Source organism: Drosophila novamexicana, unplaced genomic scaffold (assembly GCF_003285875.2).
Source record: "Drosophila novamexicana strain 15010-1031.04,08,12 unplaced genomic scaffold, DnovRS2.1 tig00000689-arrow-pilon, whole genome shotgun sequence".
NCBI lineage: Eukaryota > Metazoa > Arthropoda > Insecta > Diptera > Drosophilidae > Drosophila > Drosophila novamexicana.
Genome location: NW_020824818.1, coordinates 680,769 through 701,200, shown reverse-complemented (window position 1 = coordinate 701,200; position 20,432 = coordinate 680,769). Strand labels below are relative to the sequence as shown.

Sequence of the window (20,432 nt, the reverse complement as noted above, 5' to 3'; positions counted from 1 at the left end):
AACTTGTATTTCTGTTGCAGGGAGTATATATGCAGAATAAGAAATAATCGTCCAAAAATTAAGTTCTTTTATAACATTTTTGCTTTAAGTTCTTTTATAATTTGTTTGCCTTGTCTTGACCAAATTTGGCATTTAAGAGCTTTGCTCTACTCTTTACTTTTGAGCAAAATCGTATAAATCGGTCGAAAAGACTTTAAATGGGCAACTTTTCTGGCTTTAAAGATATTTTCGTATATGCTTTTGCTGATATTATTAAACGTTTGTATTAAAGGACTTCTAAGCAATGTTCCTATATAGTCTTGTTATATAAAAAATTGTGATTGAAATTTTAGTACAGGGGCTGGAAATATGGCAAGACATGCAACATTGATTTTTCTCGAAATACGAAACGGCATTTTAATTTTAGACGAAAACTTGTTTTTATTTTTAAGAATTGTAATACATTTAATTTTGACAAATGATTTTCAAACAATCTACCAAGATGGAAAAGTTCTGATTTACATCAAAATATAATATATTTAAAATAAATTTCATATTTATTTTTATAATATTTTTTTCATGTCAATTTTGGGTTTCCAATTGTTTATAATTTTGTCAGCTATGAAGTCGAAGCGTTCCTATTAGAAGGCAATAGCTGTATTTACGATAATTTATTTATTAATTGTTTTCTTTGGAAGCCACGTAGAAAGTTTAATTAAAAAAAGTGTTTCTCCATACATGAAATGATTTTAATTACGATGAGAATGCATCAAAATAATATCGTAATTGTTGATGGGAATGTTTTCATTGTTCAGGCAGAACTGAACGTATATAGTGACAGTTATGATGATAGCTAGAATTTGTGTTTATCAATTGCTTGGCTTTGTGTGTACTCAGTGAACACGGCTCGAGATTTAGCCATCCATCTTGGGTGGAGTGAACCAACCATTCTTTTCATGAATCTGCACCATCGACTTGAAGCTTTGCTGGGCACGTGCCAGACTGTAGTGGGCCTGTGTGAGTTTCTTGGTAGCTCCGAATTGTATGCGCGCCTTGCCTTTGACTAGCGTAGCGGCTATTTGCATTATCAGCGCCTCGACAGTGTAGGCGGAGCTCCAGCCCTGAGGGGTTAACAGCTCCATGCAAATGGCGCCACCGATGAGCACATAGCCACCAGAGATGATAGGATGTACGACACGGACAAATGGCGGTTCGAATGGATATGTTTCCCTAAAGAGGGCGCTGAACTGAATACCGCCTGCGCCCTCCTTCTCTTTTAGCTGCAATAGATCACCGTGAAGTGGACTATCCGGATCCACAGAGTTGAGGCTAATGTTCCACTCGTAAATGGAGTCGTTGACCAGCTCAATAGAGTATGTTTTCTGTTTGAATGCATCTGATCGATAAATATCGCGCAGCTCCTTCATCAGGCGATCGGTGGCCTGCACGGAACTGCCAACGCAACCTTTCAAATGTTGCTGTCTTTGACTTTGTCGCAGTCTTTTAAGAGTCGCTAATTGTTCCTGGTCCATGACATCATTTGCGTTAGCTATTTGAAAGTTTTCCATTGCCAAGGGTAAATTTTCATCACACTCGTTACCCGCCTCGTTCTCACAGAAGAAGGTATCATATTCCCTTATTTCATTCCCATCGGAATCGGAGCCGTTATCCTCTTGACAGACGGGCAGCTCCTGCGCTACCAATGGTATGGTCAAATTATCAATATCACTAGGTGGCGCAATGTTATGAAAACGGCACAGCTCGCGAAGCAGCAGCTCAACCTGAACGATTACGTGGTTGTCCTGTCCATTAGTGTTGCTCAGGATTTGCAGGGCTTGCACTATGCTCGGCTCGTCTTTCTCGGCGAACCAAACTGGCGGCGTCGATGGATACGTCTCCGTGATGTTCGCATGGATATCATAGTGCTTGCCATTCTTGTCAATGAATCTGCACAAAAGCTCGTCCAGATTGGCGTTGACTATCTGAAACTGCAAGTGATTCCTCGGGAATAGTTTCTCCAAAGTTTTGATTTCAAGCTTCAGTGTTTGGAGGCACGCCATGTCCATTGTCAGCTGTCGCATCTAAGGCCTTTTTTCTGGATAACAGCAACAGTCTCTTTTATATATTTTATTTTCTTATTTTACTGCTAATGCAATGTGTGTGCAATATGTGTGTGCTTGAATTAAAATTATGAAACTATCGGTAATGTGGGATTTTTATATTTAAGTGTTGGATAACTGACTAAGTCGATATTCTGTTGGGTTATCGATTATGAAGCATAATCGTTTTTATTGGGCGACATATTTTAAATTTTATTTACAAATTTATAACTTTTTCTTTTAACTATTAACTATTAGAGTAGAGCTTTTAAATGTTTTGTTTCTTGTTTTTAATTGCTATATAAATTTCACGAGTATTATTTACTCTTTTTGTCTGACCTTATATACATTTTGATGGCGCCATTTTTCTTGTCCTATTCATAGTAGCCCATCCAAACACCTCCATTACTACAGCCCACTGTTCTTTTGTCTTTGCACCATTGCATCTGTAGAATGTATATAAGGATTTGTAATGCCAGCCAGTGGCCACACCTTGCAGCTAAGCATATCCAACGGCCAAATCCACATTCCATGCGCTCCTCTGGCAACTGCTCGAAATGCCAACACAGACACTGTGGCCAAGCCTCGAAGCCCAGTAAAAAGCGGCTCATTAGCAATATGGAGCAGTTGGCGGCAGTTGGCGGCACCGCTGACCAAACGAGTGAGCGACCACCACACGATCTGTTGGCCAAGTGTCGCTTTGCTCGCTAATTGCCACGTAAATTTGCAACCATTTTTGGCAGCTCATTAAATTTATTATTAAAACAAAACGCTGGCCGTAGTTAATTGCCATCAAATTGACATGCGAGACGACAGCACCCGCCATAGAGTTGGGCCTGAGTCGGGGTCGGAGTCGGAGCCGAAGCCGGGCCTGGCCAGGCACAGGCTCATGCGTATTAATTGCCATGGAGACTTCATAATTTCATGTGGAAAAATGTGAACGTTAGGCGTGCACACAACAACAACAATAACAACAGCAACAACATCAAATCCAAGCTGTAATTTAAGCACAAGACTTTAAGCTGAAAAGTGTATGGGTCTGCGAGCTGGAGGCTCTGTCCAGTTGTTGGTTTATTTATGGCACAGCAAAGTTTGATTGAAATGTGTTGTCTGTGAAATTGACAACTGGGTGAGATTTGTACGGCTGTTGCACGGCTGGGGTGGCGGTGCGGGGGGTTCCAATTAAGCATGAATCATGCCTCAAGCCACATGCTCCCAAGAGTTGCGCAATTTAACAGAGCGCTCTGATTAATAAGCCGCCCGCACATGGACATAACCTCAACCAGGCATTAACCCCTCAACATAACCTCAACCCAGACGCATGCGCGCCGACAATTACCGTTACCATGCCCCCAGTCTCTGCACAGTTCTTGTAGTTATTATTGTTGCTGTTGTTGTTGTTGTTGTTGTCAACACGCTCGTAACTTGCAATCAACTTAAGATGACAGTGAAAATGAAGCATTGACGCCTCGCACGTACCACGGAGGATACGGATACAAGTTGCAAGTTGCAGTTGCAGTTGCAGTTGCACATACACCGCACACCTAGCATAAAGGCCAGTGGGAAGCCATGCCGAACGGCTGGCTGGCTGGCAATCTCACCTGGAAAAGGTGTTGGGCAATCAGGTTTTCTGCTTTCGGTGCGAGTGGGTACCAAATTAGACACATTTTATTATTAAAATCCACTTGTGTTGAAATAAAACACGACTTTCTGTGTCGCATATAATGAAAATATATGGCAAGTTAATACCTGAATTTATTTATCACCCATGCGCAGGCCAGGCCATGTCGCACCACGCCAAATCGCCAGTCAGCCAGGCAGACAGCCAGCCATCCAGTCAGCCAGATCAGGCAACAAGTTTCATTGGGATTGGTGGGACTGCAGCTGAAAGGCGCCAAAGGGCATTGCTTAGTATGTAAATAATTAGATATGGACATGGGTTGCATTGCTTTATGCATCAATGCGTTTGGGGTGTTAGAACAGTGTTGAGTAAGTGCCCAAAAAATTGTTTGCAGCTCCTTTAGAGAAGGAAAAACTAAAATTCAAAAGTCTTTATAATACTCAATATTGTTTTATATGACTTTACAAATTGGTTTCGGGAAATCTGGGAAGCAATGACTTTTTTCAGCCGGTTTGAATTAGCTGTGGAATTCTAGTTCCAAGCTCCGAACCTTGCGATGAGGCATGTGTTTAAGCCATGAAGCACCCAAAAAGTATCCTGGATTAGCAGACCTGCTGCAAATTAGTACATTAGATTTTGGATTAATCGTTTCACTTGTGAAACTTAGCTCCATATACAATGGGCTGGCGTAATTTGAGTTGGCAACAGAGCTAAATGCTGTGTGCTACAAATGGGAATCTTAAGCGCATTTTTCGAGATCAACGAACGTTGACATCAAGGATTTTGTCATAGCACGATCACTGATCGCTTTCATTCAAGTCTCGTCTACGCTCTTTGCATATCAATTCCTCGGCTCCATATGATGCTAATTGGCAGCTTCTTCCTTTTTGCCCAAGCAGCCAAAAATTTGTAATGTTAATTGCTCTCTGGCGAACTCAGTGATCTCTAAAAGCGATTTGCATGCAAAAGATCGTGTCAGGTATATTTCGATTTCGACTGGCTATTTCTTTGCTTATTTGAGTGATATCGTTTACTCTTTTTTTCGGCGGCATCTCTCAGCGAGTTCGTTGTCTCATTCATTGGCGTCGTCTGGGTGTCTGGCATGGCGACTGCGACTGCGACGTCGACAGCACGGCAGAGCTGCGTTATGCCATAGCTGATAGTCGGCAGAGGCAGAGATCATCGAGAGAGTTCAAAGACACAACGGTACATTCAACCTGGGCAAACGACAAGGCCACATTGACCACGATACGGTCCACACACACACACAACACACACAGAACACACACCCACGTGGGGCAAGTCAATGGCCTGGCCGCTGGACGAGGGTTGATTGAACCTGGTGGCTAAAGCAGAAGCTCAGGCTTAAGCTGTGATGCTGTGACTTTGCCTGGGGCTGGGGCTGGGGCTGCCTGCCCCAACAAACGGCAAATTGCAGCCGAACCAAACTGAATCGAACAGTATTCGAACTATGAGCGCGATTTGCAATTCAGCAGTAGAACAATGGGATCTGCCGCTGGATCAGCCGCTGGTCACAGCATCCGCATCGGTAACTCGTCTTCCCGTAACAATTTCCTTACTTATGCAGAATGTTTAACGGTGGTTCCATCGCCCCCTGAAGCATCGCCACAACAACCACAACAATCACAATCCCAACCATTGGCCACTGAACCGTCAAAGCAAAGCAAAGCAAAGCAAATCGAGCAACAAAATGTAGGTGGTATGCATTTTAAAGCAGTGAAAGTGCAAGAACCAAACATATATGCCCCGTTCATTGTGCCCGTTCGGCCAACAGATACGCTTTTATAATTGCAAAACTTCAATGCAGTATTTTTCTTTTTATACACTGCATAAAGTACTTATACTTCTACTACATACATACATATATATATATACATACATACAATCTGCGTGTGACTTACCTAAGCAATTTCAAATACGCGCCAAATTTGTCAAAGAAAAATTTGAATTGAATTTCTCATGGCAGCGGCATGCACCCATCTAACCCCACAAAATACAACCCAACCCAGCCCAAGCCAACCCAACCACCACCTCGCTGCAGATTATGTAAGTTGCATTAGCATAAATGTGATTGATCCCGCAGTTTGTGTATTATTTGATTTTTATTGATTTACGAATGAAATGCAAAAAAATGCAGTTGCATTTGCAGTTGGAATTGCTGCTGCTGCTGTTATGAGTGTTTCTGCACCGAATTGGCTAAGCCCCAGTGGCTTATTGGCTACCCTACAATGGCTTTTAAAGCGCATTAATACGCTCATGCACACACACACACACACACAAACAGTTGGAAGCCAGGCTTAAGTCTTGAGTTTGACTTTGTCAGAGAAATGCAGCAGAAAATTTCATTTGGCATCTGCAACTCTCATTGCAGCAATGACCTGCTTGGTCCATAACTCTTCTGTGTATGACTGTGTTATCCATCGTTTGGGGCATTTGCATGGCATGCACATATTTAATAGGCTTTTTGAATATAACAAATATACAAATATGCAATTGGACAGAGCCAAAAACACAGGTGAAATTTGCATGATTATGACAAAAGTTGCGTCTATTTTCTGCATTTGCCTCCCGAGAGTTCAAAGCTCTTTAACGGAAATACGAGCGAGTACATTGATTTGCTTCCTAGATGGACAGCCTTTAATGTTTCCATTCAAATTGCATATGATAATAAGTACTATGTAGATTATGCAGAGTTTTGTTTTGATTTCAGTTCAGTTTGTATAATATGGCACGTGGCATGATAGCATAGCACAGTTTTAGGCGCTTTATTTTAATGTACTTATATTTAGAATGCAGTTTTTCTAATTACCATAGTCACCATACTCCTCAATGCACTAATAATCGAGGCATTATAACGAAGTAACTGTATTATGTTTCAGCTAGATAGCCTTTAACTTACACAGCATTGACAGCATTTGAAATGTAAAATGTGTAAGAGCTTCCTGGTTTCCAGCTCCTTTACAAGCATTCTAACTTCCTTTTACACATACATGCACAAACACACGGAGACCATAGGCTGGCGCCGCTTCTCCCTTTTCCTTATTATCTGATCCCTATAAGTCCAAATGCCAAAAGCCCAAGACTTTACCTCCAAATACTTTACTCAATTTTGGGGAAAACGTGGGGAGGTATTCAAAAAGTTCAATATACTAGATATGTGTCTGCATCCTAGAGTCTGTAGCATAGAGTCTATATAAGTTCTGAAATATGGTTCAAAAATAACAGGTCGATATCGATTTTATAAAAAAATATCGATGATAAAGATCATCTAGCCTGTATGGTCACGACATCATCGGACGGACTAAATTCGGATATGGCTAAACCGACTTACATTGAGAACTGGCTAGTTCCCGATCTAGCTTCCGAATCTAATCTGTAGCCGATCACACTTAATTGAATGGTGCAAGGTAGATTTTGTAGCCCTTAGCTCATATTAATTCTGCACTGAATTCTGAGTACATGTCATATGCGCCCCTTGTTGTTGGTTTCATTATTAGCTCAAGTCAATTATGTTAAGCATATAATTTAATTTATTATATATATATATATATCTTTAAGCACACACCACTCTTCAGTCTAAAAGTCAATTAAAGCACACGCGCCGCCGGCTGACACCTCAGCAGGAAATATAATTGCCGCAGCCCAAGCGCCAGTGCAGCACGCATTGTTCTCTCTCTCTCTTTTTGTTTGTTGCTTTCTTTCTCCCTCTCTCTTTCCTTCTCTCTTTATTCTGCGCTGCCTCTCTCTTACGATCTCGCTCTCGCTCTACTGCCTGCTTTGGCATTCTGCATTCGTGCGCACTGCTCATTGATCGAAATTGAATTGGACATAAATAAAACAAGATCAATCAATTGATTTATTTTGACATGTTGCAACAGCGCTCGCTCCAGCTACAGCTCCAGCTCCAACTGCAACTCCAGCTACAGCTCCAGCTCCAGCCTCGACTTGGACAGCTTTGCCTGCTGCGCCTGCGCCTGTGCCTGTGCTTGCTCTGGCGTCTTTGCAATTCCTGTCACCGTTGCCTGGCGCTTTGAGGCCGGTTTGGGCTCCTGACTCTCGGCGGCGCAGTGGGTCTCATTTGCTTTGTCGCTGGGGAGTTTTGCTTTTCATTCGTTTCTGCCTTTTTATACTCTTGCAAATTGGTATTATAATTTTGTCATGAAGCATGTAACAATCAAAAGAAGACACCTGCGACACTATGAAGGTTATGTATTCCCAAAGATTATCAGAAATCGAGTTGATATAGCTATATCTATCTGTCTATCTATTGGCTTCTATGCAAACTATTTGGGGCTTTCGTCATTAAACTTTGCTTAGGTTCGACTTTCTACAACGGACCGGATCGAGCCATTATAAGAATAATATAGTAAAGCTACTCTAGGAATGATCTGACCAAAATAAGTTTGTATATCAAGATAACTTGATTAAGCTCGGCATTCATTATGACTATGCTCCTTATATATATATGCCATATCTTATCAACATCAGATTAATATACCATGTTAAGAGAATCTATCGGAAAACGAGTTTTTGCATGAAAACATATTTTGACTTTCAATATGCTGTCATCATTTTCCTCACATAACTCCAAGCTCGTAAGCATTAATTCTACAAGGGAATTTAATCTTCGGCGTGACGAGGCTGGCCGTTTTTTCTCGTTGTCAATTGCATTTGCAACTTGTGTCTATTGTTGCAAGTTCGCGACAGAACTGACCGCTAAACTCAGTTTGTATCCGCGCTGGTGGGCCGGTTGCCGGCTTTAATAGCTTGTTCTGCTGCAGCTTTTTTGCTTCTGCGGCTAATTTGTCGCCGCACTTAGCGGGATTTCTCGTTAATTAATTTGTTTATTAAAAGTGATTACAGGAAAATCAAGGTTAATGATATACTCAGTTATTTTCATTTAAATCACTTGAACAAGTAAGAACTTTAAAGTTGCGTGTGCTTGGCTACAAAATACCCTGTAAACCTAAGTTAATATAACATTTCGGCACAATACTTTGAGTTCTTCGAATCATGAATTAACCTTTGAAATTGGAAAAATGCATTTCTAAAGGTGGAGCCTTACGCTTTGGTATTCACACATGTGTTCCCCAAAACTTTAATAGCGATTGGATTGCGTAATATAAACGACGTTCTTGTGTCTAGGTGTTTATTTGTTTGTTTATGATTGAAGCCCTCCCGCCTAGAGCTCTCTTCCAAGTTGTTCTTATATAAATCTAAAAAACATATATTGCTTGAGGAATCAAAAACAATTTAAACAAGTAAATACTGTATTATTCGCAATATCTTATTATCTGTAGCTAAAGGTTATATATTTTCGATAACTTGTATTATGAATTAAGCATGAGCTTGTTTCTCTTGGAGTATCGACTGATTAGCCGATAAAAATGGGACGATAACGAACTTAATTGCCTTGCATGTTTTGTGACACCCGCCCACACACCCACACACAGACCAGCCTCCAATTGGAAATAGTTTCTCTAATTTCCAATTCAAAGCCCACCTATGCATGGATGAAAGTGCGCCCATACGCAGGCTGAGAGAGAGAGAGAGAGAGAGAGAGAGGAAGACCCAAGTGCAACTCCTGAGATTAATTGTTTGCTTTCATTGGCAACTGTTACCCATTTTCCCAATTTCCTCAGCCAGCGTCACGTGTCACAATTAAAGTGTGGCACCGGAGAGTGGAAATGTGGAAATGTGAAAATGAAGGGCTGCCTGGCAATCCTGGCATGACAGCGTTTTATTTTTAAACTTCCGTTGAAGATACTCTGAGATCGCTGAGAACGGCATGGAGAAAGTGCATCGCATGGCAAAAGAAAAACAATATATGTATATGGCATATATACGTAGATGATAAATTAACTTAGAAAAGTCACGAGTGTCAGGGCGTGAGTGTAATAGCATGAAGTGTACACAAATGTCTAAGCATATAGAGTGGGTTCCATTGCAATAGACATACATACATATACGATACTTAGGCGTGAGTGTGTGTGTGTGTGTGTGTGTGTGTGTGTGTGGGGGCCTTGATTAATGCACTTGCAAGCCATCTGAGCTGCATGGCACGCCTTTTCAAGCCCACAGCCTGCCTCTAATAAAGTAATTTACTTTACTAAATAGTTGCCGGCAGCGTTTCACCTATGTATTTTGGCCAGGCTTTAACAAGATGTTGGTAACATGTTCTCCCCCCCCGACTGCCACCTAATATACCCCTCCTTTAGCTCTGTCCGTTACGAAATTAGCATTTTAATTGAAATGTCACGCCGCTTGCCAAGTGCCAAATGCGTTTTGGGCTCAGCTTTGCTTTTGCGGCTTTGCCAGGCACGACACGCACTTTTTCATACATTTTTCTGGGTTCCCTCAATTTGTTATTCGGCCTGTCCGCATTGATGTTTTCATTTGAACGCGACTGATGAATGGCATTTCAGCAAATTTGCCAGAGAGAAAAAAAGACACCATTCCAAAGTCTTCTAACTGCAACCAATGCTCATGCTTCAGCTTCAATTTAATGCATTTGCTTGGGTTGTCTCTACCTAGTTTCGGGGGAATGGATCGGAGCTTGATAAATGCCTGGCAGCAGAGACGCCAGCTAAAGTGCCAAATGTGAGTCAAGTTGAGTAAATTGCTTGTATTCATTAGTGCACTCAATCGCGTAGTCCATTAATCAACATATTCAATAAAAGTGTGTTTAGCAGGTTTACGTTTTAAAAACAAATTTCAAAACATTAAAGCAGTAGTTGTTTATAGTTTATGTCGAACTATACGAACTCTAGATGGAGGGGACTGCTCATAAGTGTGCGACGAGGAAATTCTTAAGCGTTTTTCGGCTTATTAGACGTTAACCTTTGTACCCTTTCGCTTGGATAACTTAGGTTTTGAGCTTAAATTGCTAGCTAAAATATTAACGAGAAATAAAGGATATTTCGGCACATCGAAAAAATACGTATGATAGTATTGATTAAAAATCAGTGACAACACAAAAACTATATTAATTATTATTTGAACTACAATTCATTTTCAATTTTCTTGTTATGTCAATTATTAATGATTTTGCTTTGCTTGCTGCTAAATTTGAACCGACTGTCCGCTTGTAAGTCCGACGCTAAGACACCTGCCACAGACTCATGACGGCACGTTTGTAAATCACAATCATTAAACTGTGATGTTATTCATTCAAACTTACACCACTTCTCCCACTTGCGGGTCGAAGTATCTTTACGTAAATTTACAATATGTTGAAAATAAATTGATATTTTCCCCGCTCTGGAGAGAGGTAAATGCACACAAGCACAAGAAGATATCTAAGCCTTAGAGAGCATTGAGAATGGCGTATAAAGCCAACTAGATCTGAGAGCAGCTGCACCAGCAGGAACGCCAGTCCAATTAGAAACATGCATAGTGTGGACACAAACCTCCCACGCTGATTAGCATTTTCCCAGCCCATTGTAAAACAAATACCAATTGATTGGGTTTTTCATAAATAATAATGAATATCACCAATTCAATTGGGAAAAACAAGAAAGTGACTCTGACAGTTGTACGGCAATTGGCTGGCTTCATTATCGCGCTGTCGGCGAAAGGTGACAGTCCTGAGAAATACAATTTTCCTGTTTTTCTGCCCCTGTCTACGCTCTCCTGTAACATCAGCTCTAATCACTTTGCAGTGAGCATTTCCACACACACAAATGTTTCCACTTATGAGCTGCACTTTCCCCCAAAAACTGCGCCATTTGGTAGCCCATAATTATTATTTATAAATATAATACAATGCTCACGTGTTGCGGCTAAATCTTTGTGCCCCATGCCAAATGGATTTGTGTCCCCCTTTCCTGTCCGTCATCGCTGTGAGTTATGGTCTATGACTACCTCAACCTCAGTCCCTGTGCTCATCTCTTACCACAGGCAGTTTCCATTTCGTTTGGGCTGTGTTTTAGTCTCAAGCTATCTGGTGTTAATAAATTTTAACGTTTTATGCATAAATTAATTCGATTGCATATTAATTATAAGGGGGTTTTGTTAAGTCGAGCAGGCATTATGTGCGGTAGCAGCATAGGGTTTTATAATGTCATTATTTATAGAGCTACACGTGTTATGATCGCACCCCAGGGGCCAAAACTATTGATGTAAGGATTACGCGAGGTGAGCTACATTTCAAATTTATGGGGGCGAAAGAGTTGGGAATGTCAAATGTGAATGTGTTTGCAATGGGCTATACATTTTTTTTGTTATATTCAATATTTTTACTTTCTAATTGGGAAACAAACTCTGTTCGATTAAGGAAATTCAAATTAAAATTGGTTGCATAGAAAAGGAGAGGAAATGTGGACAAACTGACATAATTGGAACCTGTACGCTCATGATTAAATTATTACCCTAAATATCTATATATAATAATACAATAACTTTGTTTTTCGCATTTGTGCTCGATTTCATGAGAAAAAGATATTCCAACTCGAGCTCAGCTGATGTTCTTCTCATTTCTAGTAAATCGAGAGTTTTCTTGTTTCAGGACTAAGTTTTGTATTATTATTTGTGTTTGCTTAAAGAATTTGTATGCTCATTTTCAGCATTTCGCATTTATATCAAGTTTGGGTTTCAAGAATCGCATATATTAATTCCGGAACTTAATTTTTCTTTCCGTGTACGTTTATACTGAGTTACAACTAGATATATCTTGGGGTCCCAATTGATGTCACATGATCTATGCAGCATCTTTCGCCTCATTGATTCAAATCGTATTCGTTTCGCGTCTATTGATTAACGCATTGCAGGTTGCCCATAAATCTTGCCTAACTGCCAGCCACTAGTTATTTATATGTAAGTGTGTATATATAAATAGGTATATTGTGTGAATTTTAATGCCTGAATTTCTTGTGCATTAGTTACACAATCGATTAGCTGCGCTAAATGTTCAATAAAAATGACTTATAACTAGGTTTATTCCATTCTTTTAATTGGACGTGTGGGTTCCACATGCTGCAGCTTGTGGCTTATTCGAAAGCCGACACTCAGAATCCACTTCTTATATCAACATTTTCCTTAAATAAAGTTTTCACTGCTTATTACATCAAAGATCGTTGCAGGTGAGCCTGTCTCTTGTGTTTATGTGTCTATTGTTCCCCATATCAAATGACCCAACTTTTATTTTCAAAAACTTTATGCCATTGTCTTCTCATTGTGGGTGAAAGTACTGCCAGAAACCGACTCGCATGAGTACGGTACGAACCTAGTATTACCTATGTCATTAATAACCCATTGAAAATTGTGTTAATTGTTTGGTCGGCCAGCAAAACAATCGCCAAATTACACCATCAATATCAACGAGAGTCTATATGCAAATATAAATGCCAAAAAAAGTGCTCTACTCGGAAGTGTTTGGATATGGCATACCCTGTATCTCTCTTATAGGGATAGTATGTAAAATTACTGACAAACCATTCCCAAAAAATAAGCCTTTATTGTTTATCTCAGGCTTGCTAAATATTTAATGTATATATACACACACTTAATTTGCTGTTTCTGGTTTCTGGTGTCGGACACGTCTACCATTACCTGTTTCATTAATACAGGGTATAGCAAAACAAACTAAAAATAGCTTAAAAATTAGCTTAAAGCGCAACATCCGCAAAACGACGAAATAGTAAACAAGAAATACAAAAGCTAAGGCGAAATGTAAATTTAAATGTAAAATGTAAATGCAATTGGCAATTGCAGGCGCTCCAAGTGCGTTTAGTGCAACTTTATTTCGATTGCGAAATTCATACAATTGGCAACAACAACAATTACAACAACAACAGCAGCAGTAACAGTTAGTTCAACAGCAACAAAAACAAATGTCCATATTTGCATTATGTGTAGCGGCCAAAAACAACGCATTTTGGCCAATTGCAATTGCAATACCAATTCGGTATTTATTGCCTGACATTTGCGCCAACGTGGGCCAAACAAACAAATGGAGGCGACCTGTCCCCATCCTGTCCTGTTCTGCGTGCCGCCCGAACAGTCCTCGCCTCCTCAGTCTATCCAGTTCCCGATCCGGCTAGTTAACATGTGTTTTTCTATGCCTTCTGCACCTGCGCACCGTCCAAATTTACAATTGCTGCCATTTTTGGATGCGCCAAAGATGAAGATGTCGACAGCATTGTTGTTATTGTTGCTGTTGTTATTTTTGTTGCTGTTGTGGCTGAAAGTGAAACGTGTAGCTTGTGGGGCCCGTCAATTGGCCAAGCAGTCAGCCAACAAACTGCCTCCATATACGTAGCATGTGTGTATATGTATAAAGAGAGCGAAACGATCTATGGAGGTCAGCGCTCATCGTGCGATTCTTGGAAGCCAGCGACATTACAAGCTGACAAACTGTTGGCCATAAAGCACCAACGAACAGTTCAACCGCAAAATCAAAAAAACAACAACAAAGAATCAAACAATTGAATGAGCTGAAATACAGATACTTTAAATACCCTCTAAATGGGACTTTTAGTACTATTTTGGAATTGGTGTCGTTTGAATTTGTCGGATAGATCAAAATTTGTAGATTTCCTATATCTTTTCATACCTTAACGAATGTGTTATTCTGTCACACAGGCGACCTTTCACACTCTACCGCCCTAACATTCTCTTACGTTTTTGATTTGTTTTCTTAAGCGATTTTCGGACTACAAAGTACTTTGTAAGGCTTTGGTAGATCCTTACAAGCTTCTCAATAATAGCGGAGCTAACAACGGTTCTTATAGAACAGGAACTTTTCTTACCAACTATTTACAAGTTTCTAGTTCAAGTTGAGAGTACTCTCTGTAGAGTATGGAAAGCAACACGCAACATTACAAAGTTCAAAAGGAAACAAGCTGCACGAACTCAAAGTCAGCGCTGGAGACGAATTCAGAAAGAAGAAAAGAAAAAATGTTTCATTTAATTTTACAAGCGTACAAATTAAAAATGCCCAAGTCTGCGCTTTAATTAGTCAAACTCGCGCCAAAGCCCCAGAAGAGCCAAACAGGCGGCGGCGACGCACGAACCAAAAATCCAAAAAAAAAAAAAAAAAACTAAAATGCGGCAAAAACATCAAGTCGGAATCGGAGTTGGAGTTGGAGTTAAAGTTAAAGGCGGAGACCTGGCGACAACTTTGTCTGATTGCTGTGGCAACTTCTTGGTATTCCAGTAGGGGGAGAGCTGGTGCCTCTGGCGTGCTGCTGCCGGCATTGACTTCCGCTGCAGTTCAAATCCAAGCCCAAGTACAAGTCCGAAAACTTGGCCACTGGCCAGACGACACTTGTCAACGTTGTTAGTCTAATTTCATTCAGCGGCGGCGGCGGCGTGCCGTGACTTTGGAAATGAAAATGTTGTCCGAGATTTATGCGTCAAGTTTTCTTCAACGTCTGCCTGCCACTTGCCCCGTGTGACACAAGGCAGACGGGAGGTTTCGTTATTTTGGGGCTACATTTTACAACTATATTTCCAAATAAACTTGGTTGTTTGGCTTTTTATGATAGGCCCGCGATCTCAATCATAATTCTGTGGAACTTGTAAATGGAGTAACAAGTGAATATCGCCAGCCTCAGCCATGCACTCGACCTGAAGCTACTGAGGCAGCTCGCGTTTGTTCTGATTTCAATGGTTTATGGCCAATGGCTTCTATGAATTTCGCTGGCTCTCTTAGGCCGAAGAATGAGATATTACAGCGTGCGTTTAAATTAATTGCCCAAGATGCGAGCTCAGATACATGAAACGTGACTCAAAACGGGGAGCCACAACCTGACGAGGAGCCACAATGCCGACTACAAGTGATAACTTTTCAGCGATGCTGTTGCCTAACCGTTGATAGATGGCGCCACATAAAAAATTTAGCACACGAGCGATTGGCAAATATCGTTGCTTTTTATAACTCTTGCATTTTAAATAGGCTTTAAGTGCCAACTATGCCAGGTTTATGAACGCAGCCACTTGATTAATAGCTAATTCAGCGATTTTTATATGCTTTTAGCGCGCTTGCCAACAGATGGCGCCACATGCCAAATGTGGGAGCTAAACACTGAACAACAACCTGTCGCTGTTCGCCAAAGCATATCGTTTTTCACTCGGTAATAGGCATACGTTTTCTTCCCATGAAAAAATTCTATTATCCTCTCTAGTTTGAACAATTTTCATGCTAAAAACCCAAACAAACGCCCGTATAGCACTTGTTGTGTGGGCGTTTGCACAAATTTTCTGAATGCATTTTTTCCTACCGTTTTCGCTACCGTTGAAATTCACACGCATAGCGACAAATCAAAATTACGATTCTGAAGAAACAAATTCCACGAGCTGCTTTTGTTTGCAATAGAAATAATTGTTACGGCTTCATCCAGAGAGCCATAGAGCCAGCCAGTTCCATTGTCCGGAACACCCAAACAGGTAGTGAGTGAAAACTCAGCCTCTTATCGCTACTTTCAGTTTTGTGGGCTTTGTTTGGGCTCGTTTTTGTATTTTTGTTATTTTCATATCTTTCTGCGCCCCATTGATTTGCCATTTGAGAAGAAAGACAGCGCCGATTATAACCATATCCGTGGCAATCATTTGGTTTGTGTAAATTGTTTTTTGTATACGTGTATCTCGCTCCGTGTGTGGCAGAGTGCAAATTGAAATTTCGGCTTAAAATCTGCGGCGGGAAAGCGGCTAAAATTTTCGAACGCATTGTGCGCGCAGTGCGTTGGGGTCAAGTGGCGAGCGCGCAAGTTTGTTGCTTAAGTCTTTCGTTTTTTTTCTTATTTAATTTTGTTTCTTTTTTTGAGCGCTGTCAGCGCGCTTGTCAGCAAATTTGTTAAACAAACTGAAATAAAATAAAATGAAATGCAATTTTTGTACGTTTTTTTTTCGGCCGTTTAATTAGTGGAGCAAGCATTTCGTTCTGCACAATTAAGGCGATGGTTTGCATTCAGCGAACAAAAAAATAATAACATAAAACAAGAATGAAAAAATTTAATAGCCAATCGAAGCTTGAATACCCTTACCAGATGTACCTACAAAATTAATTTATTGACAATTTGATTGCCTATCGATCTCGTATAGATATACTATTATAAATGTATTAAAAGTTTTAGACAACTATTCGCAATCTTTTCTTAATCCGTCGTTCCAAGCTAGTTCAGCATATAAGATCTGTAAGCCGTCCTGAAATGAGTTGCTCATTTTAAGATACCCTTGGCAAGGGCATAAAAAAGAAACCGAAAACAGCGTTTAAAGGCGGCGTCCGCTGTGATTAAATCAAAATGCGTGGACAGGGACAGGCAAACCAAATCTCTTGTAAGTCATAAACTGCAAACTCATATGGAACAGGAGCAGGCGCTGGAGTGGGAGGATGTGGCGGCGGCAGCGGCGGCGGCACAGGCTCTGCTCATGTCATTTAGCGCTTATTGTGTCTGCACGTCTGCTCGAGCTATGGCAGAGACTTGAGGCTCGTTTAACCCCTGAGTGGGCAGACGCGCCTGTCAACTTTGTGCCGTAAATTAAACCATAAAAACAACAACAGGGCAACAGCAGCGGCCAGTTTCCAAAAAAAGAATATGCCTACATGTACAATATGCTTATATTCGAAATTTAAGTAAATACCGCAACGCACGCTACGTGAAAAATCAAAATATTTTCTGGCACGTCATGCTGCGGATGCGTTACGCTCCAATGTTCCAATGCTCCAACGAGTCGTCACTTGCTGACTGACCAAAAACTCATTTCATTTCAGTTCAGTTCAGTTCAGTTCATTTCATTTCATTTATTTTTTATGCCTTCCATTCGAGTGTCGTGCGACAAGTGCCGCAATTGAGTTGCCTGTAATTGTCAACCGGCATTTGTATTGCCCTCCCCCTCCCCGTCTCCATTGACCCCTTTAAGAGACGGCGGGGAGGTGCCGCTGACTGGCCTGTCACCAAGCAAACCACAGCCATTGTCTCAACGAACAGGTGAAGTTGTTATTTTTTTCTCGGTTTCGAGCAGTGAAATCGAGCGCAAAATGTTGGTTTTGTTTTGATACCCTCGTCTGCCGTTGATTTATGGCCAACAATTTGAGCAATTTCATTTTATGTATTAGTGTTTTTTATTTATTTTTTTGTTAAATTTAATGACAACTGCTTTGCATGTCATTTCTGGCAAGTTGTTGGCTGTCACATGGCCCCTGATAGCAGATAATTTGACTGTGCTTCAAGTGTTTGTCAGCTAAATGTAGATTTATAGGCATAACTATCGAAAAAATGAAAGTATTTGGCTAATACTATTGTCGAGCTTATCTTAACTAGTTACTTAGCCGTAAATACAGCTGGAGATCAGGCAGTTCTACTATTCAGCAAGATTCAATCAAAGTCTCCTCGTTCACAGAGTTAGGAGAAGTTGACACAAAAGAAAAACTTATACATCTCATAATTGTCAGTGAGCTTAAAAGTTACTCATATAGCATCAATAAAAGTTTAGTTTCTTTCACAACCTATCAAATCAACGATTTTTGTGTTGATATATTTCTCCTAAATATTAATTAGATAATCATCACATAATCAAAACATACCAAACATTTACTCTGATGATAATGAGGAGAGCAACTCCTCGCTTGTTTTCATTGCTTGTAATTTTAAACAATTGAAAACTTCAAAAATAGGTCAAGACGTGTGTAATTCAAGAACTAGTGGCAAAATCTGCAGACCTGATCATTTATATTATATTTACATAAGATATAACCAGCATTTACCACGAACCGGGGCTAGTACAATAAGAATATAATTATTAAAGTACTGCATTCATCATCCATTACTATATTCTTATTATTTTATGTTATAGCTTTTTATTCCTTAACATAATTATAATATCATTCCAAACATTCCACACATTCTATAGTACAATTAAGTACGATACACAGATCAATTAGTAACTCATACCAAACTGGACTTTTAAATATAATGTTTATTGGTTGCAAAAGAAAGTCTTGTCTGACGCATAAAATGACAATAATTGGGACAGAAAAGGTTAATTATGCTTAAATTAAAATAAATTTGATAACTTGTTTCGATTTGCCAATAAGAATTGCAAATAATTTGCGTAAGATGCGTAACTTTTGAAAAGTCGTATATATTCGTTCGTTTCTTCACATTCGAATAAAAAGTAAAGATTGATAAATAGAATTTTCATAAGATAAACCTTAGCTGATTCGCTTTCTCTTTCTAAATTTACCCTACCTATATTCTGTATTCCTTTCATTCGTGCGCTTTTGCAGAAATCGAAGCTATTTTAGCCCACTTTTAAGACACTTTAGCTTGGTTTCTCTGCCAATTTGTATGCCCTTTAAATAACTGACAACAAGAACAATAAAATTCGTTTTGATTTTACAAGTATTTCACTTTGATCTGCATTTTAAAAAATCACGAATTGAAAATGCGTGGGAACTCAATTTTTTTTTGCGTGCGAAGAGCAAAGTCTTATAACAAGAAACACAAAAAAGAAACGAATGTAAATTGCAGGTAAGAAAAGCTGAAAAACTAATCGCACAAATATAAAAGTGAGTATGACAATAAAAAAGTTTTATTATTATTTCTGTTTTTTTTTTATATACCCTGAACTCATTCAAAATGGTTAGAAAGGGTAGAATAGTTTTTTCCAAATGTTTGTGAAAGCCAGATGGAAGCATCTTCGATGCCAAAATAATATATATTATTGATCAGTATGAACTGTTCGTATGCCTGAAACAATAAAAACTAAGGTTGAATTCGACCTTTTGTCTTACTTTTTACCATAGCTCGGAGCTAGACCCCCAAAATTTGGTATATAGAGTCTCGCATTCACAGATCAAGAATATTTATTTATTTGAATACCTCTTTACATTCTCCATAGTCATTGGGCTTGAATTCCAAGTTTATATATATTAATATATAAATACCCAATCTGTGCGAAGCATAGTGTGGAGCTAAGTAAAGAAGAGGCATAGATTTTTGTGTGTGTACAGAAGGAATTGAGAATATTTGTAACAGCAGCTCGACGATGAGCTTAGGGTATCTTCTAGTAGAGCATTTCCGACTAGAGTACTAATACTTGTGTTTTGGCGGCGACCCACAAAATTCAAAAGTAAGCTAAAAACCAAAGCGTCGTTTATTGGGCAACTGTAATAAATTATCGAGAAACACGAAATGCGCACTAAAATATGGCCTGGAACAGTAACAACAATAACAACAGCAACCAAAATCCAGTTGTTGTCTATTAAAAAAAGGGGCGATTTGTGCCAAAAATTCAAAGCTTAAGATTAGCATCGGACCGAAAATGAAATCATGCAAAAAAAATTTCCTAAAAAAAAAACAAGCGGCAGCAGCATCGATGAGCTGAGCTAAGGTGCGGGCCGGGAGCTGAAACTAGCGTGGATTCGAAACAGGTTCACACGCTACCAAGAATCCCAATGAGATCCCGAAACACACACACGCACACACAGTACAGTACGTTGATGAGCGCGCAGGGGGGCCGCAGGAAGTGTAACTGAATCAGCCCTTTTACGGGTTAAGGCACTGAAACTTTGAATCTACCTGTGCGTGTGTATCTGTGAGATACATTTCGTTTAATTCTCTCTTCTTTTTTTTTTTTTTGCTGTTTTCTGTGTGTGTGCAGCAGCAACAAGTGAATGACAGGATAATCGTCCTGTGTACCTGTTTGCCTGCTGCCTGCGGTCTTTTGATATATATTTTTTGCTGTTTTCTGTTTTGTTTTTGGCATGTGAA

The 20,432-nt window shown here is 39.9% G+C and overlaps 1 pseudogene; it reads right to left on the bottom strand.

Annotated features, from left to right (window-relative positions):
- Positions 1-553: 553 nt before the first annotated feature.
- LOC115763083 lies at positions 554-2,167 on the bottom strand (annotated as a pseudogene).
- Positions 2,168-20,432: the final 18,265 nt, after the last annotated feature.